The 22,124-nt window shown below is 42.4% G+C and overlaps 1 long non-coding RNA gene across 3 annotated transcripts; it reads left to right on the top strand.

Moving 5' to 3' along the window:
* Nucleotides 1-15,602: 15,602 nt before the first annotated feature.
* On the top strand, nt 15,603-19,211 carry LOC134621422 (uncharacterized). 3 transcript variants are annotated; one of them, XR_010092201.1, is made up of 4 exons: nt 15,606-15,669; nt 15,944-17,691; nt 18,585-18,667; nt 18,791-19,211. It is a non-coding gene; the product is annotated as an uncharacterized LOC134621422 (long non-coding RNA). The 3 variants fall into 3 exon arrangements; XR_010092200.1 differs by having other exon boundaries at nt 15,603-15,669; nt 16,235-18,667; XR_010092199.1 differs by having other exon boundaries at nt 15,944-18,667.
* Nucleotides 19,212-22,124: the final 2,913 nt, after the last annotated feature.

Below are 22,124 nucleotides of genomic sequence, written 5' to 3'. Positions count from 1 at the left end.
ATTCATCTGCAAAAATATCCAGTAACTGACAGCAGCAAAGAGAAAAAGCTTTGAACTGGTAATCTACATGCCCACATGTGTAGCAGTTAAGGAGTCCTGATGTTTGTCCTGCAGTTTTACGAAAACATTTGCACTTCGTTATATTTTATCAACGAAAAGAAATCTGCTACATTTTTTTAAATATTCGTTTTTCTCCCAATATCTGTCAAAAAATAAAAAATGTTGCCATGCCCGTTTTTTTTTTTTTCATCAATGAACAAAATAAGGTTTTGAGTGTGACCGGCATTTTGTGCACTTCTGCACCTCTGTAGCGCTCCCTTGTTTGAGTTTGGTGCATTCAGTGTACGTGGAGAAAATCTGTAAATTTTTTGTTTGGTTTTGAGTCTTTGCAGTTTTTGCATCAAATACTAAAACTGCAGTCACTGAAGTTTTTTCTGGTTTTTGTAACAACTTTGGATCAAGAACTTTCCCTCAGCTTCTCTCATTGTACCATAAAACAAGTAGATTCACTGAAGAATGAAAGTTAGTTTGCCCCAAAATTAGTCAGCCACATCTCTATCATATGTTCTCTAATAGGAGCCTGCCGGTCATTAACCCCAGGTAATCAGCTGTACCATTCCAGCTGAAACTCTGCCTGCTTGCTTTAAACTGTTTTCCAGTTGAAATCTCTTATTTTGGCTGTAATGGGTTCCTCCTTATTTTATAGCCTCTTATGTTCTTCAGCACATTGCCCTTTTCACACGCAATTACCTCCTCAGCTCCATTTCAGGCTCGTTAGAAGAACTTCCCTAAAAGCAGAGTCTTCAAGGGATATGACAACTTTGTCTGCTTCTGGATGATAATCTTTTGGCTCAGCTAAAACTGCTGAAATGTAAAGCCATTGAAAGTCAAAATATGATCTCAAAGCCAGCTGATTACAGTTCATTTGTTTTTATGGTAGGCCTGTGCGGTAATGGAAAAGGTCACTAAACAAAGAGTAATGTGAGCTCTGTGTGGTTTCATCTGTTTGGCTACTTTAAGGACTTCTATTGAACATTTTTCCATTTTCATTCAAAATCACTTTGGATGATATTGAACGGTAAGTGTTGTGTCAGGAAGAGTCTGCGTTACTAAACCTTTGCCAAATCAAACTTCAGGTTATCAATAAGATCTGTTGTTGGCCAGCAAGGTGTCAGTGGAAACTGTCCAAAGGCAATGGAAGAGGAAAGAGAAGGCATGTATGTGCAGTATGTATGAGAATAGGGATTTTAAATCTAGAGACTATGGTAGGAGGAAAAGAGGAAGATTCATGGAGGAAATGAGAGACATGCAGAGTGTTGGTGTGACAGGAGAGGATGCAGCGATGGGGTAAGATGAGCTGCTGTAGTGACAGCTAAAAGCAGAAGACATAGCATCGATTATATTTTGTTCCCTCTGGACACCAATCAACTTTCACTCTGACAAGAATCAAATCCTCTTCCCTTTGCCTCGCTGTCTGTTAATTATCACATTGCAGATTAGCAGAGGTTAAAGTTCACTGCTTTATAAACAGTTTAAACTAAGAAACTATTGCAATTTTTTTGTAGATCTAACTAATTTTTTGTATGTGAGCTCTCTTTTGTAATGTATTGGTAAAGTGCATTGTTTTCATGTCTGTGTGTATGAAAAGCACCACTGTGCAAATGAAAGGAAATGAAAGTCTCATATCTTTGTTTTTAGTTAAAGTGAAATATTCAATTTTTCTAGAGATTAATTGAAAAGTCAGAGTTTTTACTGAACAACAGCAGCTGCTGTGACACTAAAGCCATCTTAGTAAGAGGAGATTTATTAGAGGAATCGAATGATATTTATTGAGAGAAAAATGTCAGCATTTTAACTAGACTGGTGTGACGCGATGCCATCATGACTCACAGAAATCAAGTTTGGTCCCATGTGAAGATAGGCAGTGTAACATAAATGCATGTGTTTCTTATTCATCAACCCACAACATCTGAGAAGTTACTTTACACAAAGGCTTCTTCATTTCTCTTGAACAGAAGGAAGCTGCTAATCACACGACCCCGAGCTCGAGGTAACCAAAGAACAGAGGTGGTGGCAGGGTGATGCAGCGGTTAGCACTGTTGTCTCACAGGTTTGAATCCACTAGTTGTGGTCTTTCCTGTGCTTGCATGAGTGCTCTTCTCTATGCCAGCTTCCTCCCACAGTCCAAAGACAGGCATGTTAGGCTAACTAGTCATTCCAAGCTGCTGTAGCTTTCAAACCCTGGCTCTGACAAGCAGTTCTAAAGAAAGATGGATGGATCTATTATAAAAGAGGAAAAAGTCCACTGTTGGAGAGGATGAGGCTGGAAAGATGGACCACAAGCTCCTGTGCTTAGACGAGAGGTGCTAAAAGAAAGGCTTTCACTTTCCTCCATATCCTCTTTGTGACTCTGGCCACATTAGCAATCTAACTGGTATTTACACATTCAAAGAAAGAAATAACAATGTGGCTGATGATATTTTTCTTTATTTGTTTCCACTTTTAGGCTAACAGACAAATAAATAAATACATTCTCAGCATTCCCATGTGAAGTGTGTCCCTGGCAGTGTGATGGAAACAACTATTTCAACTCTGTGTTTGTTGGCTTGATCAGAAAGTCTGAAAACTGTGGCTACTTTATCTGTAAATCACAGAGAGATAGGGAAGCAAGAGCAGATTGGACTAAAACACACACACACACACACACACACACACACACACACACACACACACACACAAATAATGATGCTTAATGATGATTCGCACCAGAACCTCTCGCTATAAGAACAGTTTCTTCCTCTCTGCTGTTGGACTCATGAACAATAACCATATGACTGTTCGCACCACTACCACATGACCCTACACTGTGTTCACTGCATCATTCCATGTTTGCACTGATCACCACCTGCACTCATGTATATATCTATCTACTTAGCACTTTTAATTTTTATGTTTATTTAAGCGTTGTCTGACAGTATGTTTGCACTAAGTACCGCAGCAATTTCCTAATGTTGTAAACCTGCTCAACATTTGGCAATAAAACCCTTTCTGATTCTGATTCCCTTTCTACAAGTGGAAATGAGACTGGGTTTGTGATTGAAGATCTCAGGAGGTGACTTAACAAAAGAAAACTGTGCATTACTCTTAGCAGGGGTTAGGGTTAGGTATAAAGAGAGTGCTTTTCTGTAGCCATAAATTATGGGTCCAGTGCACTGGCAACCAGGAGTCTGAGTGCTGTTGCCTACTTTCCATCCTATACTTGGTTCAGTGGCCCTCATCTCAGGTCCTGCCATTTCTCCTTCAGGTAAGTTCTTTATTCTTGTCCCATATTTATGATCATGAATCCCTTTTGGTTTTTATTCCTCTAAGAAAAGGGAAAAGAGATCTGATGTCCTGTAATCAGATATCTCCCAATAAAGTCCCCTTCATACTGTGATTAGTTTTCTTATACAATTAATGTTGACAATATTAATAAGATTCGTGCAAAACCGAGAAGAAGGGGAGTATTTGTGAATCAGAAAGCCATACCAATGTCGCTGTCATAAACAAAACGATTTGTTTCTAAATGTATTTTAATTTCATTTATTTATTTATTTATTTCACACTTGGTACAACAGTTTCAACAGTTTTATCCTTTAATACACACAAACCATGCTTTCCCTAAATATACATGTTACTGGTAATCCAGGTCTCTGAAACTAGAAAAAGGGGCCACAAAACATGATATTTAGACCTTAGGACCCACAGAGAAAGTCACCCACTCAAAAATGTTCAATAACCCAAAGTTCAAAATATTTTCATAACTCCTGTAACATAGATCACTTATATTCATATGTGTGAGGCAAGTGATAAATAGTAACTCTTTGTATCTTACTTTACATTTAACCCAAGAGGAGTTCTGGTGTTCAACTTTCCGACCCACAAACTCTCGTGTCTCCTCCTTTGGCCCTCTGTCCACGCCCACATGACTGGACCCGTGGTGGAGAAATAACTTGGTGAGTGTATTTGGAGATGTTGGACCAAAGGGGTGCTCAGTCTGCCTTCCCCAATGCTATACAGGTGCTGCCTCAGTCTGACAGAGTTTGTCCTGTTTCCCCCACATATATGAGATAACATTTCTCACTGACAATACAATATACCAAATTTCTACTATTAAGTGTAATTCTATTCAGAATTGGAGCTTCAGCTCCCCCATGTGGATTGAACAGGTATCGCTTTTGTCTTAGGGCCCAGTGGTTCGTCCCTCGGTTTCTCTACTCATGGTGATCCCAGAGCTTCGTTTCAACGAACACATCCTTTAGATTTTTGTCCTTTCTGTCAGCTGCTATCACCCTACAATCTTGGAAGTGGCTCACACTGGTTAGAAGCTTCTCAAAGTTACAAATGAAGGCCCGCTGTAGAGGCAAATGTGATGCAGAGTAAGTTGTAATCAGAGGTAAAATACCCCCGGGGCCTCCCCCCTGTCCCTGGGCTAGTGGTCCCGGGTGAGCCCAGTTCTAAAAGAGTTTTCTTCTTAATGGCCCTGAGGAACCTGTTTGAATATCCCCTACTTCTAAGACTGAGGAAGAGGACAGCGATGGACTCCTGGAGGTCTTCTTCACGGGATGCTATTCTGTGAAATCTGATGATCTGTGACTTAACAATGCCTTTAAATGTATGTTTGGGATGGTAGATGGTCTTATGGAGGAGGGCGTGAGTGTGTGTCGACTTGAAGTATATTCATGTGAGTGTTCTTTTGTGCTGCTCATCTACAGGCTCAAAAAAACCTGTTGTATCCAAAAACTTCACCTGTTGTGGATCTAACGTATTCTTAACTTTAATTTAAGCACAATGGTCATTCAACACCTTTAAAAACTCAATAAATTCCTCCATGTGTACGATCAGGCCCCTAATAACGTCATCTAAGAAGCAGAGGTAGAAGAAAGGTTTGCAGGGACATTTCACCAAAGCATCCTTTCCCATTCACTCATGTAGAGGTTGGCATAAGATGGGGCATATCTGTCTCCCACTGCAGTTCCCTCCACTTGAAGGTACTGTTTGGCGTTAAATTCAAAATCATTGCATCTAAAGCAGAGCTCCAGGAGCTGCAGCACCTCCTCATCTGGTCTATTCGGATATCTTCTAGAAATGTTTCGTATTGTTTTTAAGCCTAAATCTGTCTTAATATTTGTAAAGACTCTCAATGTCAATTGTAAATAGACAAGCATCAACCGGTAAGATCATTGGTCTACTTAACTCCAAGAAGTGGTAGGTGTCCTTTAAATAGCTCGGATGTTTAGAGAGAGGGCCCAAAAAGTGGTCTACATACAGGGGGGCGTTATAGGACACACTGCTACAGTCTGACACTACCCGGGGGCACCCGGTGTGGATCGTCCACGTATTAGGCTCCTAATGGATCCTTGGTAGAAGGTCAAATTGCCTATCACATGTGGACTAGTAGGACCAAATAAAAAAATCACGCTGTTTAGCAGTAAAATATTTTTTTTACAACTGATTAATTATGGTTCTAATTTGATGATGATGATGAGATAGCCTTTATTTGTCAGTTGCAGTTCCCCACAACCAAGATGACAGACCTTGCCAACCGTACATACAATACACAAACATCACATTGGGGAGACAGGTCAGGCTAGGTAGCAAGGGGAAAAAAAAAAACATCGAAATGTGTAACACAAAAGGATAATCCAGGAATGCACAGATGTCATCACAGCATAACACAATAAAACACAGACAAGCAACATGGGAGAGTGTCCCAGTGTGTACAGCTGGATCTGGGACCACTGCAATCTTCGATCGTGCCTCCAGCTGATCTGCTGTCCACATCGGATGGGAGGTAAGCATGGGATTTGGCTCTGTGTTGTTCCTTGCAAGCTCTCTCCAACAGGTCTATAATACTAGGTATTAGCTAACTGTCTGTGCGCCTCCAATATGTATTGCTGTTTATCCATAATGACTCTCTTGCAGCCTTCGTCTGCAGGTTTAATAATGATGTTCCTCTTCCCCTTGCAGTTCTTGCCCTCTCCTGTTGTCCGGCCAAAATTGATTAAAAGTATACACATCCAAGCGTCCAAGACGCCTCACCTTAGCGTCCACCTGTTCCCATACAGGCTCCCAGTTAGAGGGTAAAGTGAATTTTGCCTCCAAGGTATTTTTATTTTTATTCCTATTTTGTGAGAAATAATTTGTTTAATTTTCCTATGATACAAATGAAGATCCCTCCGGAGCGCCAGTCTATCATGTGTTTTTGGAACCGGGATACAGGTGAGACCCTCTCTAGCATACGCACCTGACGTTCTGTGGGGTGAAACGATTCCGATAGATTTAAAACACTCCCGCGACAAATCAACAGTGGGTCCCGTTTCCACCCCTAGGTTGAATATGCACTAAACATTTAGCTATAATTGTTCGCACCAATGTAAGAGTGTACGCTCCGCTGTGTCCTGTGTCCAGTGAATGTTATCCCCAACTGTTTGGAATTGGTCAGCAGGAAGCGGGTTCAGAACCAGGAAGCGATCAGTCAGGAAATTGTTCATCACTGTCAAATTTCGTCGTTGTTCCCATGGAAGAGAAGGTGGAAAAAACTGCTCGAGCTTTCCTGTTCAGCATCCTCAGTTGTTTAATTGAAGATTTTTCTGGATCCTGATCTTTGTTGTTTATTCCAACTGATAACACCACCAATTTAACGAGCAGGTGATCTGGAGTTTTCTCTAAAATTTGGTGAAAGTGGTAGAAGGAAGCCCCCAGATAGCTGTCAGCGAATAGTTTCATTATTGTATACGGTTCAGGTTGGAATCCCCCAGAAAGCAAATCGGTTTACTGGCGCAGAATTCCCAATCCCTGATTTTTCTGCCTTTTCTGGCCTTATGATAGTCGGTGCATATTCCCTATCCGTTGTTCCTCTCTCCGTTTTTTTGTGAAAGGTTTTTGCAGTTTTTTTTATCAGTGAGGTTAAATCATCGTCGATCTATGATCGCCCTGCCTTCACAGGACCTTTCCAAGAAAGTCACCTGCTCTGCTGTTTTTGATCACTTTGAGCCTGTGTGTCAGGTGGAGGAACTATAGGGCTTTGGAATTGATGTAACGCCGTAATGTATTGTGGGAGCGCTGCGCCGTAGTATTTCTGGGCCACGAATCAAAACAAACACACTGTGTTGGAAGGATGGTTGCAAGAAACATGCTTAAAAGCAGCTCAAAAGACAAAGGGCAGTATAGAGACCGATTGCGTCCGGATGCAAAGAGACGGTACTTGGGAAATACACCAGTGGAGTAGACACCCTGACGACTTACTGCCATCGTCCTACCCCGATATCTTTACGTACCTTGTCTGTGGAGTCAGCACATACACAGCGAACCAGTTTCGTAATTATAAATCTCTGGAGGCGCACATCCAGTTTACTAATGGTTGGGTACAATTTTTGGCTATTTTTAAGCCGCCAAACTGTGAGTACGTCGTCATTCAAACAAAGGTAAGTCAGCTGGAGTGCGTCGAGTACAATGCGATTGATTCCCCCCCCAACATTAATATTATACATTTATCAATGAATTGCAGAATCACTTTATCATATTGTGTGTCCATAATTGTAACTTAAAGTCAAACGTTTACATTGATAAATGGATTAGATCGTAGATAAACCCCATTTGTGTCCTCCTTGGCTCATTTCAGTTCTTGTTTTTAAATCAACTTTGTCTTTGTATGTTTCAGGTACTGCACTCTTAAAGATTGAATGAACCAGCATTGCAGCCATGAATCATTGTGAGCACCATGGGGAAGGTCGAAGCCACCCACTGCACCTGTATGGCCGGAGTGCGGAGACCTGCACCCAAGTCGCTGTGCTTCTGTTTAAAGTGGAAGCAACAATGTTGATCCGTGGCACAAGGACTGTCACCGATGAACCAGCCTACGGGGTTTTGCCAGGGAATACGACCAAGATACAGCCAGAGGTTGGCCATAACATTGACTTTTCTTCTTCAGCAGTAGTGAAAGGCAAAAGAAGCCGTCGTCCAAAAAGACAGATTCCAACTGCTACTCTGGAGGAGTTGTCACTGCTATTAGATACACTACAGGAACACAGTAAAGCTGTGGGTTTGTCAGGAATAGAGAAATATTACACTGAATACACTGTACGGTCACCTACGTTACCCCAGTCTCTGGTGCGTTTGCACAACAAAAGCACACAGTCGCTTGGCCCTACTGATCTACAGCTGCACTGTGTAAAGTATATAAAAGCTGCAACAGTTACTGAAGAGCAGGCAGAAGCTATTGAAGGGCACACAAGACTTCAGCACAAGAACCCTGATTGGTTTAGGGTGCAGGGAGGGTGCAGGGGCGTGCAGGGAGAATCACAGCTTCGGTGATGCACGCTGTATTCGCCACAAGTTTAGAAACACCCGCCCAAAGTGTTGTTAATCATGTGTGCTACCCTGAAAACTCCGTGTCTATTGCGTAAACAAGATGGGGACTGGAGCATGAAGAGGACACACGAAAGGCCTACACCAAAAAATTTGCAGCACTTCACCACAAACTGCAGGTTCGCTTGTGCGGTTTTATTGTGAACACAAGTTTTCCTGAACTTGGAGCATCTCCTGACAGACTCACTATGTGTGAATGTTGTGGGAAGGGAACCCTGGAGATTAAGTGTCCTTTTAAATACAGAACGGACAGCATTAAGCAGGCATTGGATGTGCAGGATGAAGACTTCTGCCTGGAGTTAGCTGCAAATGGACCTCACTTAAAGAGGATGCACGCCTACTACCCACAAGTGCAAACACAAATCTTTGTGACCAGTGCCAAGCACTGTGACCTCGTGGTATGGACCCAAAGAGACATGGCTGTGGTACACATCTTCCCTAAGGTGGACTTCTGGGAACGCTCTTAGAGGACAGAGGAATCGAGATTTTTTTTTTTCTTTTTAAGTATAGGCTGTACAACAGCATGTTTGGGGCTGGCACAACACCTGAACTAAGACTGCTGTTAAAAATCCTTAAGATGTCAGAACGGACAACCTGAAAAATCCTTTTTTTGAAAATGTGTTGGAACAACATCATTTGGAAAAGATGATTCCTCTGTCCTCTCAGATTTCAGGCCTACTTCAAAGCGTCCCTCCCTATCAAAAGTCTTGGAAAAGATTGTGTTTGTTCAGCTGCAAACTTTTGTAAATGGACACAGACGACATCAATGAGTTTACGGATGTAGCAGTAAGCTTCGTAAACATGCTAGCGGATGAGATCATCCCCACTGCGACAGTCGTGACGTTCCCCAACCAGAAACTGTGAGTGGACAGATCGATCTGCGCTGGACTGAACGCCAGGACCGCCACCTACAACGCGGGTCTCGCCACTGGTGATATGAGCGCCTACAAAGCGGCCTCATACGGCGTGCGGCACGCGGTGAGGGATGCCAAACGCCGGTACCGGGAGCGAGTGGAGTCTCACTTCAGCCGGGGCGATACACGGAGCATGTGGTACGGACTACGCACAATCACGGATTACAAAGCCAGGGACACTGCGCCGACCAACGCTGACTCTGCATTCTCCAACGAGCTGAACCGGTTCTACGCCCGTTTCGAGGTTAGCCAGGCGGCTAATGCTAACGACTGCCTGACAACTGAGGACAGTGACGTCATCAGAGAGGGACCAGCGATCAGCATTGCAGAGCACGACGTTCGAGCGGCGCTGAGGAGAGTGAACACAAGGAAAGCGGCGGGGCCAGACGGCATCACCGGCCGTCTGCTCCAGTGCTGTGCTAACCAGCTAGCAGGTGTGTTCACTTAGATTTTCAACGAGTCCCTGGCTAAGTCTGTGGTCCCCACATGCTTCAAGAGATCTACCATCATCCCTGTGCCCAAGAACAACAAGCCCTCATGCCTGAATGACTACTGGCCAGTTGCACTGACCTCGGTGGTAATGAAGGTGTTTGAGAGGCTGCTGAAGAACATCATCTCCTCCTCCATCCCAGACACCACAGATCCGCTCCAGTTCGCCTACTGACCCAACAGATCCACGGAGATCCACGTCCTGCACACCACCCTCAGCCACGTGGACAAGAAACAGTTTAACTATGTGAGAATGCTGTTTGTTGATTACAGTTCAGCATTCAACACAATAGTGCCCAGCAGACTGTTCACAAAGCTGAGGGATCTGGGACTCAACAGCCGTCTGTGTGCATGGGGGTTGGACTTCCTCACTGGCAGAACTGAGGTGGTGAGGGTGGGTAGGTGCGTCTCCAACAGCATCACCATCAACACAGGCGTACCACAGGGGTGTGTCCCTGAATCAGTCCCCCCAACCACCACCATCATCCTTAAGTGACTGAGACAGGACTCATTCCCACATTCTCATATCATCCTGAATCCTTCTGGCCTCGCTACAGCACAAGACACTTTAACACCCTCCTCATGCAACGTACACAAGCTGTAAATTTCCAGATTGTTTTACCTTATTTTATTTCTATTTATATAATGTACACAACTCACCCACTTGCTGCACATAATGTCTTCCTTGTATATACTCATTCACTGTATATAAAGTTCTGTCTGTCTGAGGAGCATATCAGGTCACATTTCATACCTGTATAACCGTGCACGTGACAAATAAAGAATCTTCAACCTTGAACGATGTTCTTGAGAGGTTTCAGTCTGGTTTTAAAGCTCTTCACAGCACTGAAACTGCACTTTTAAAAGTTCTCAATGATCTATTAACCACTGACTCAGGAGACTCGGCTGTGCTTTTGGATCTGACCACTGCCTTTGATACTATTGACCGCAGCGGAGTGTCTGTGTCCCATGCGTTGTGCTGAAACCACAGTGTGATTACATTAAAGTGCCGTCACCACGTCAGTGGACTTGTTGTGTACGTGTGTCGGGTCCGACTTCACACTACTATATTAGAGTTTTACTGGGCACAGTTTAATAAGTAAAGGTGGTCTGTTAAGTTCTCGTGTCTTATATTTTTTATTTGTCCATGCCAGGTTAGCTGGTTTCACCACTCTGATGAGTTCTTCTTCTCATTTGATGCCACAAACTAGTGGACTGTTAGTGCCCGCCGCACGCCTGGTTAAACATGGAGGGTTGTTTCAGAAAAGGCACCTGACATTAAAAGCTTTGCCAAATCCAATAATCATCAAGAATTAGATTTTTGGACCAGATTAATTGAAGCACGTCCACTGATGGTGCTGTTGCCAACAGCAGGTTGGTGGACACTGTTAGTTGAGGACAGGTGAAAGGGATGGGGTGAGATGGAGACAGACAACCCTTAAAGGAGTATCTCAAGGTTTTTATATGTAGGTCACAGAACTCTAATATACAGTATGGTGCAACTAAACATGGCACAAACAACTAGAGCCTGGACTAAACCAACAGCTCTCTTGTAAAAATACAATATGTATGAGTATTTATTTTGTTGCGCTATTTTAGTCAAATTTAAATTACAGACCTGGCAGTTAATCAGGTACACGTGTAACTTTGGATAATGATCTAATCTGGTAGAGATGGATTATGCTTGAACTTGCTTTACATTGTTCAGTGTTTACATTTTAGTAATTGGTGAATTTGAAACAGTTTTCAGAACCACGTGTCCATAAAAGAAAACCTCGCTTGAAGTGTGAAAAGGTCCATTTACAGTAACCTTAATTCATTTTGTGTTGGTTTGTTCCTCCACTAGCTGGTTGGTTGGCTCAATGTGACAGAACAGCTCATGGTGTGTTTCTCACATAAATAACCAGCTGGGTGTCCACATACTTCTCACACACTAATAACACTTTTAATAAAATTTTAATCATTAATTTTGTGTTGTTTTAAAGAAATGCTTTTTGTAATCAGACTTTTTACTGTCTTCTTTAAAAATTGTTTGTATTATTTATAAATGTTTGTTAATAACTTTTAAATAATCGTGTTTTTGCTATCAGATGGAACTACATAGGAATTTGTTTATCACCTAACAGCTTCATTTTTATATATTTAATATATTTATGGTGCCTCTTATGACGCTGCCCTCTCGTTTCCTCCTGGGAAATCACAGAGGCAGCCGTTAGTACGTTCACAGTTTGTGGTAGACTCACATTGACTACAAACAGTTACTGCTGGGAAACTGACTGGAGGTCACACAACGATCCAGCGTCGACAGAAGCTCAGCCACTCTTCTATGAAGCTCTCCAGACATTGGACCCACCCATCATTAAACCTTCACTGTAATCAAATACAACAGAAAATGATGCATTTCCTTGTGAACCATGCAAAGAACATAAAGCTCTTAGGCTGTTGGCTATAAATTGCTAATGCTACCCAACACAAACTTTAATAAATTTAGGTCAGTTGTAAGATCAAAAACTAACCACCTCGAATTACTCACTTTTTATATCAATTAATACATTTATATTAATGTGATTGAAATTACAGAAATGTACAAACTGAATTCCTGTTATTACTGCAGCCCACCTGCAGTACTTTTGTGATCCACCAGGGGGCCCTGGTAAGACACCATGCTTTTGTTTACTGAAAATATGTAGCGTTTATATACTACACAGTGAGTGTGTGTGTGTGTGTGTGTGTGTGTGTGTGTGTGTGTGTGTGTGTGTGTGTGTGTGTGTGTGTGTGTGTGTGTGTCACAGCACAGGAGCACCACAGGTGACCGTACTCTCACCTTTTCTCTTCAGCCTGTACACTCCTGATATCACTCACAGCGGTGTGATCTGTAAAAAAAATTATTCTTGGATAATTCTGCAGCTGTGGGATTTGTCAGAGGTGGGAAGGAGTCAGAACAGGGATCATGTGGATCACTTTGTTGACTAGTGAGGTTACAATCACTTAGAATCAGAAGCAATGGTGGCAGAGTGTGGGAAGACCAAGCCCAATTTCAACAATTTCCATTTTGGGAGAATTTGCTTTTGTGTGGCAGTGAACTATGACTCTCAAATATTGTTCACAAATCTGTCCAAATCTGTGTTAGTGAGCACTTCTCCTTTGCCGAGATAATCCATCCCACCTCGCAGGTGTGGCATATCAAGGTGCTGATTAGACTGCATGAATATTGCACAGGTGTGCCTTAGACTGCCCACAATAAAAGGCCACTCTGAAATGTGCACAGTTTGCCTCACGCACGGCAACACATCTCCGTCGCATAGAGTTGATCAGGTTGTTGATCGTGGCCTGTGGAATGTTGGCCCACTCCTCTTCAATAGCTGTGCGAAGTTGCTGAATACTGACAGGAACTGGAACACGCTGTCGTATACGCTATTAAACCCGATTCTTTTTCCCCATGACAAAACAGAGAAAACCGACTCATAGTGTGTTAAAACATTTATTGAATGTTTCTTTATTTAATCATCTTCTGGAAGAGAGAGAGCCCTGCACAGCTCAAACGCCAGTTGCAAGAGCTCTCTAACATTAGAATCATCAGCTGTGACTTATATGGTGTTATTTCGGTACTTTACACGTCACACAGGCTTGAACATTGCTTATATGGCAAGTTCCTCTTTTCTGTGTCTTGATTTATTAATATGCCTGTGCACTAAAACTTCCTGTTTTTTCAGTCTGGCTGAGCACTCATTTGTGAGTCAAAGGTGGCCTTGCTCTACAAGCCTTCATTATTAAAGTACATAAAACAATATAATGAGCAGATAGACATTAAAAATATTTCTTTTATTCCTAACAGTCCCCCTTTTTCATTTCTCACTTGAGAAATTAACCAATTCCTAATTTTTCACATTAAGTTTACTTAATCCAGAACATCCCAAACATGCTCAATGTGTCCGGTGAGTCTATTGGTCGTGCAAGAAATGCGGTGTTTTCAGCTTCCAGGAAATGTGTACAGATCCTTGCAATATGGGGCCGTGCATTATCATGCTTTAACATGAGGTGATGGTCGTAGATGAATGGCACAACAATGGGCCTCAGGATCTCGTCACGGTATCTCTGTGCGTTCAACATGCCAGCAATAAAATGCACCTGTGTTCGTTGTCCATAACATACGCCTGCCCATACCAGAACCCCACCGCCACCACGGGCCACTCGATCCACAACGTTGACCTCAGCAAACCGCTCAGCCACACGACGCCACACACGCTGTCGGCCATCTGCCTTGAACAGTGAAAACCGGGACTCATCCGTGAACAGAACGCCTCTCCAACGTGCCAGACGCCATCGAATGTGAGCGTTTGTCCACTCAAGTCGGTTACAACAACGAACTGCAGTCAGGTCCAGCCCCCGATGAGGACAACGAGCATGCTGATGAGCTTCCCTGAGACGGTTTCTAACAGTTTGTGCAGAAATTCTTTGGTTATGCAAACCGATTGTTGCTGCAGCTGTGCGGGTGGCTGGTCTCAGACCATCCTGGAGGTGAACATGCAGGACGTGGAGGTCCTAGGCTGGTGTGGTTACACGTGGTCTGCGGTTGTGAGGCCGGTTGGATGCCTTTGGAGAGATGGCTTATGGTAGAGAAATGAACATTCATGTCATGTGCAACAGCTCTGGTAGACACTCCTGTAGTCAGCATGCCAATTCAATTTTATTTATACAGCGCCAAATCACAGAGACAGTCGCCTGAAGGCGCTTTATATTGTAAGGTAGACCCTACAATAATACATACAGAGAAAAACCCAACAATCATATGACCCCCTATGAGCAAGTACTTTGGTGACAGTGGGAAGGAAAAACTCCCTTTGAACAGGAAGAAACCTCCGGCAGAACCAGGTTTAGCCGGATGGGCTACTCGCCTTTCTTTTTTCGCTCTCTCTCCCTCGCTTGCTCCTGCGCTCGCTCTCGGTTACGCAGCTACTTTAATTTCGAATCCACCTGCATATTGATTGCAGGGCGGCCTCGGTCCCTATAAACGGAAGCTGGTTTTCTCTTGGATTATTCCTCCCGTCCGTTTGGTGAAAAGCAGCAGTAAATGCTGGCACACGGCTACAGATCAATCAGTAAGTGAGCAGATCGCATGACAGCTACAAGTAGGCTCTCGCTTGACCTCAGATTCCCTCACCGGCCCGTTGTAGCGCGGCCGTTTCTCTTTCACCCCAGTGTCCCAGAGAGAGCCTCTCAAATTATTTCCACCAGTGCAGTATAGCGCCTCCGCTCCCGGGGTAAGCTGTTAAAACTATTTTTATTAGCACTCACAATTAGAGGAGGCTAAGTGTAACATATGTGTTAAATACTTGTGAATTTCACCCAAAACCCCTTTTTTTTTTTTTTTTTGGATTAAATATGTCATTTTTGCATCTCGGTCTCCTACCTGTGTGATCTGAGTCTGTGTGCGTTCGTGTGTGTGTGCGCTGCGTAATGACGTAGGCGCGTGCATGTGTGCCCCGGTCACAGCTCCTTTCAGCATGGCCGGAGGTAAGTCACTGCCACGTTGTTCTCTGCTAATTAAAGTTTGTTCAGAGCCCAAGCTGCAATGTAAATATAGCCGAACCGCAGCGTTTTTGTTTGTCAATAAGAGATTCATTCGGGATAAGTTTCGTGGAGGGCGGAGTTTGCTAATATATGTTTTTAATGAGTTTTAGCCGAGAACGCAGCTGAAATGCTAGCATGCTAAGTTAGCCTGATCGCTAGCGGCTTGTGAGCGTACTCGCGGCAGTCTTTTTTTTAACAGCGTGCACTCTTTTTTCCTTCGTCAGGAGAGGTGCACTGGCAGACACATGACACACACGCAGATCAGATCCATATTTCTGTGTTGCAGGTATGGAGATGTTTTTATGTTTTAGAGATGCAGTCTTTCATTAATTGTTTTTATAAGTACAGTGTTGTATTGCCTGTTGCATTGCGGTTATTAATATGATTGAACTTAGATATAATGTTTGAATTGTAAGTACCAAAGTAATGGGTCCTGGTTATTGAATTGTATTTATCTGACTGTTTATTTGTTTTTGAATTATTTTGTTTATTGTTCTTATAAGTTGTTTTTGATGATTTTTCAGTGACATATTATTTATTTTGTGCTTTTTGTTTTTAAGGGCTTAAGTTAAGGTTTTAAAACAATTTGATGTATTTGATTTACTATATTATTGTAATATTATTGAAGCTGCGGTCACAGCTCCTTTCAGCATGGCCGGAGGAGAGGTGCACTGGCAGACACATGACACACATGCAGATCAGATCCATATTTCTGTGTTGCAGATGTGCAGTAAAGAGCCAAAGACCCAGTACTGTCTCCTGCCTCTTACTTTACGCCAGAACACAACGCAGCAACAATAGGCGTAACACCTGAACGGGTTACATAAGGTTATATTTATCCTTTGTTTTAGGGTATGATTGCTGCCTTCACCTCTCCGTGGCACATCGCCCGACCTTAATTGGAGAATTGAGGCGCCTGCATAGTCGCTGTTTGAGGGCTCCTCCTCGGTGGAGCTGCCGTCTTGTCCCGTCTTGTTTCCCGTTTCGTTTATTGCCGGGTGAACTGTTTCATTATTTTGCTCCTGCTGTTTTTTGCCTTGCCTCGTTGGGGCTGTGGTTTTTATTTTTGTTTAGGTGGGCTTACCTTTCTTGGTTTGCCTGGTTTTATTTAGCCCATTCTGGACTATTGTCCGCACCCCTGCTTCTGTGGCTGGCTAGAGTGATCTTCAAATATTGCCTCCGCTGGCTTCTTCCAGTTTGCGTGGAGCTACACCGGACTGATCCAGGCTTGGACTGTTACAGCCACCAGAAGCAGTGGTTTGACTCGCGGGGTGCCAATCTCTAGTTTGCGCTGTGTGTGTGTGCGTGTGTGATTTCTTTTCTTAAAGCTATTAAAGATTGAAGTTTTAGTTTTTCATGATATGTAGCGAGCTTGTCGCTCAGTGTACTTTTATTCTTTTAACGTGTTGTTCTGTTTTATGTCAGTGAATGGAGGACGTGCCAGTGGCCCTGGGACCTCAGGTGGTGGGTCATTTTCACACTTTGTACAGCACTGGGTGCCGGCTGTAGTGTTTTTCTTTTTGTGAGATTTTCTTTTGGGTCCACGGCTGCAGGTTCCATGTTTGTTTTATTGTACCTTTAGGACACGGTCAACCACGACGCTACATTCAGTGTTTTCTTAATGTTTCATTTTATTATCAGCATAAATAAAACTGTTAATATTGGAGCCAACCTGCCTCGGTGTGCATCCTTGAATCTGTGCGGCCTCTTTTATTCGCTTGTATCGGTTTTTCTTAAATATCCATTTCCTGGGGGTGAAATTCCCCTAGGTGGCGTTGTCGTTTTTATTAGTTTTTATCTAACCCCTCCGACCACTTGGTCACACAGGCTCAGGGAGGGCGGGGCAAGATGGCGAAGGAAGGAAGACAGGATAAAGACATGCTGTGGAAGAGAGACAGAGGCTGTGTCCGAATTCAGGGGAAGGATGCTTAAAATGCCATATTTGGATGCAATGACGTCACAGCGACGCGACGAAGGGTGTCCGAATTCAAAGAGTACTCAAAATGTGGCAACAAATGCGTCCTACTTTTCCGCGAATTTGAGGCTTAGCTGTGTCCGAATTCAGAGGAAGGATGCTTCAATGCCATATTTGGAGGCAATGACGTCACGGCGACGCGACGAAGGGTGTCCGAATTCAAAGAGTACTCAAAATGTGGCGACAAATGCGTCCTACTTTTCCCCAAATTTTAAGGATGGTCCGATGTATCCTTCGTGTCCTACTATATCCCAGGATTCATTGCGGGTCATAGAGGAGATTTGTTTCTGATAACGATGGTGGTCGAAGCGGGAGAGGAAAACACTTTCAAATGTAAGTATATGAAAATCTGGTTGTACAAAAGTTAAATTGTTATAGCGGTCGTTTTGTTAAGCTTTGGGCATCTGCATAGACATGTTTCTTTTATTTAAAATAACCGTAAACCAGCTTGTATCGCGGGTCCCGCGGTTTTTCATGTATTGCCGCTTACATACAGCTAATTTAGATTTTTTCAAATTGGTGATATGTTGTGGGGAACAAAGACCAAACGGCTTAATTTATTAAAACGAGGAGGAAACGATCACCTCTTCACTGGGTGAAGAATTGGGCCGCTACGGCGTGGAAGTGCAAGAATAAATCAATTTACACATCATATTCATATGAGTACGGTCCTATTAACCCTCATGCTGTACAGCAGCGGTCCCCAACCTTTTTGCGCCGCAGACCGGTTTATGTCAGACACGGAGCGGCCTTTAAGGTATCGTGGATAAATACAACCACATAAAATGATCCGACCAAGACAAAAACTGTGGTATTTTGTAAATATAATAATAAACGTGAATGTGCTGTGTAATTGTGTAACTTTATTAGCAGCGTCCTCCTGAAAATGTGCCAAATTGAGAGTAACATCCTCCTCTCTGCCGCTTAATACTCTCTGGTCGCTATGGTAACGTGTAAATATTTCTTTCAAAATAACACACAAAACTACAACAAGGGAAAGACTCAGGGAAACCGAGTTAACGATAAAACCCCTGAAAACCATAAATTTCACAGCGGAGCCTCAACTCTCGTGGCCCGGTACCAAACGACTCACGGACCGCTGCTGTACAGAACCTGTGATGTCCAGACGGTGTTCCTCTGGTGTTCTGCTGTGAAAACTTTGGGATTTAGGGATTAACATAGTTGCCATGGTTTCCTTTCTTCTCTTATTTGTTGTGTGTGATCAGGACAATTCTGGAGAAGATGGGCCTGCAGGGGAAAGTCACCCCCTGCAGGCCAGAAGACATGAGATAACTTTAAAGAATACAAAGTACGTATGTGTGTTATCAAGAAGATAATTCTTAAGAACACAAGTTAATAAATGTGCAATTACTAAGAGTTGTTGTGGTGTTTTTATTTGTCTGCTGTCATTTTTGATTTCCTCTGCCTTTAGGATTGCAAGTATCCAGGCTCAGGAGAGGGGGTCAGTGGGAAGCCCACTGCTGCTACTTGGCCCTGGTTTGCCCTCATGGATGAGGTGATAGGACAGATGCCTTCCATTAAGCCTCTTTTCCTAATGTCCTCTCTCCCTGAGGACACTCCAGGGCCAAGCACAGCAGTGGGTGACCAAAACGACAGCGATGACGAAGCGGCTCAGCCACCTACGACAGGGAGAAAGAGGGAAAGAGATGATGAGCTGCTAGACCTCATCAGAGAGGACACGAGGCAGCAAAGAGAGGCTGAGGAGAGGAGAGCAGGGAGAGGACGGACAGACTGTTTTCAATTCTAGAAAGATTAGTTCCAAAATGAGTTATGTATTGAGAAATTTATTTATTTGAATATATTTGTTACATTGTTATATGTGTTGCATTAGTTTAAAGGTTTTATGTTATTAATAAATTGATTCAAACAAACAGTAATTGTCACTGAACTCAATTTGATTTACAGGCATTTGTAACATGTATAAACATAACGCTAACTTTGAACAATATTACTTGGATATTTATTTGACAGCAATAAAGTAAATAACAATAACAATTAAACAATATTTCAAATACACAGTAAAGATGAAAAAACAGTATTTACAGTTGTTCACACAGGATTAACCTGAGTGACCTGTTCCTGGACCGTTTCTTGAACAACTGTAATAGATTACAGGAAGTCTCTGGCAGTGTTGCTGAATCTGCCAGAGCAAGATCAGACGTGGATGTGGTGCAACTGAGACCTGCGCTTTGTCTTTTCTGGTTGACGAGTGGAGAATCACACAGGGTGGTCTGCAAAGAGCTTTAGGATGCTTCCTCCCACTGTCCACTGCACTGTCCATCCACAGGGTTTGCAGGGCTGTATGGGCTCAAAATGTGGTCATAAATATTTTGTACTTGTAAATCAGTTTTGTACTTGTAAATCAGGATTTGTATGTGTAAAAAGAATTTGTGTGTGCGTAAAAAAGATTTGTATGTGTAAAAAAGATTTGTGTGTGTGTAAAAAAGATTTGTATGTGTAAAAAAGATTTGTGTGTGCGTAAAAAAGATTTGTATGTGTAAAAAAGATTTGTGTGTGCGTAAAAAAGATTTGTGTCTGGACTTAGCCAAAAACCCCCTGCAAGTTACACGTACGAATTTTGACCCTATTTTTCTTCCTTTCATCTGATTGGTCAATGTCATGTCAATCACAAATGTAATAATCCAATCAGAGAACAGATGGGTTTGGCTGTCGGAGGGGCACTTTTTTGAACTGCAGGTCCTTGAAGGGTAATACAGTTTGAAGCTGGAGGATCTCTATATAAATATCCGATAGCAGCTAGGTCCGCTAACTTTCAGCAGCTGTTGAAAGGATAAAGTTGTGGTATGTCAGTGGTTAGAAATACCATCATTACTTTAGGATTAGTTTAACACAAAGTCAGGGCTGACCCGGGACCATTGCTGTGAGTCACAGTGCGCAGCATAAAAGTCCTTTCACATCGGACACAGGATGTGCTGCTAATGCTAACTGCTAACTAAAAGCAAAGGATCCAGAATTTGTTGCGCTGGCTGCTGAGCTCTGTGGGTTTTTGCAGCAGCTCTACCTGTACTAGCTGCATCTGCTCCTTGTCGTTTCTATCTCTGACTTTATGTCCTCTACAAGAGTTTGGGTTTTTTTTTTGCTAGTTCTTCAAATGTTCAATAAAAACATGTATGCTAATTCATAAGGAAGAAAGCTTTGTAATGAAGACTGTCATTTCCAAAACACTGCCCGCCCCCCGCGGTCCGCAGCGCTGTTGAAAAGGCTGTGGAAGTCCCTGTATTAAGCACATAGACCTGTGACACAAAAATCACCAAACTCAGACGACCACAGACTGTTTTCCTTCGTGGTGATGAAGGAAAACGCTGGGTTGGCATGTAAAAGGGCATTTATTCCCTTCAAAGACCTGCAGTTCAAAAAAAGCGTCCCTCCGACAGCCAAACCCATCTGTTCTCTGATTGGATTGTTACATTTGTGATTGACATGACATTGACCAATCAGATGAAAGGAAGAAAAATAGGGTCAAAATTCGTACATGTAACTTGTAGGGGATTTTTGGCTAAGTCCACACACAAATCTTTTTTACGCACACACAAATCTTTTTTACACATACAAATCTTTTTTACGCACACACAAATCTTTTTTACACATACAAATCTTTTTTACGCACACACAAATCTTTTTTACACATACAAATCTTTTTTACGCACACACAAATCTTTTTTACACATACAAATCTTTTTTACGCACACACAAATCTTTTTTACACATACAAATCTTTTTTACACACACACAAATTCTTTTTACACATACAAATCCTGATTTACAAGTACAAAATATTTATGACCACATTTTGAGCCCATAGGGCTGGCTCACTCGTGGCTGCCACACCACTAAGATGTTTTCAGAAATATGCAAGCAGAAGATGGTGGATGCTATATTATTAGTATAATACTTGTAACTCTGTAGCAGACAACAGTTTGATAAAGTGCTATGTGAAAAAAACAACAAAAGATTAGATTCTATACTTTTCAAAGATATTTAGTTTATATTATTTTATATGATACAGTACATGTGTGAGAATGACCGATGTTGTGCCAAAAACTGATTTCCGGTTTTTGCCCAAAACTGATTGCTCGTATTTAACCTGCCTGCTATGAATAACTTGTTGGTCTATAATACGTGAAACATATGTCAAATGTATCCCTCATTAGTGATATCAAGTCACTTTGAGCCACCAGCAACATTCCTGTAACAAGGTAGAAGCTGCAATCAGTTTTTGGCAGTGACTTTTATATATCCTTATTTATCCAGTTCAAAAACAATCTTGTTGACATTAGAAATTTATTTTTTAAGAGTAATCTGGTCAAGAGGACAGCAGACAGCGCAACAAATATATCAATTGTACCCACATTATAACCAGACTTATAAAGATACTTGAACAACAGGTAATTATTGTATATATAAAACCCCTTTGTAAACCATGTTCACCGAAGTCTATTTACCAACATACATAAAGATATTACACATATTACACACGGAAACATTTGAAATCAGTTTTGGCAGGCGAACACTTTTTTGGCACAACGCCGGCAATAATTCAATTATCTGTGTAATTAGCTCAGTAATTCCTAAATGCGTGTAGATTAAAGGAAATTATTTTACCTGGATATGATTGTCTCTGATGAGCCCAATCTACAAAACGTGCGGCCAACGACGATAAGGTTTTTCTAGCTCCTCGAGAATTAAAATTACAACGGAGCGACATTTCTGGGTCCATTTTGAAG

Source organism: Pelmatolapia mariae, linkage group LG23 (genome assembly GCF_036321145.2).
Source record: "Pelmatolapia mariae isolate MD_Pm_ZW linkage group LG23, Pm_UMD_F_2, whole genome shotgun sequence".
In the NCBI taxonomy this organism is placed as follows: domain Eukaryota; kingdom Metazoa; phylum Chordata; class Actinopteri; order Cichliformes; family Cichlidae; genus Pelmatolapia; species Pelmatolapia mariae.
This window is presented reverse-complemented; position numbering and strand designations above follow the sequence as displayed.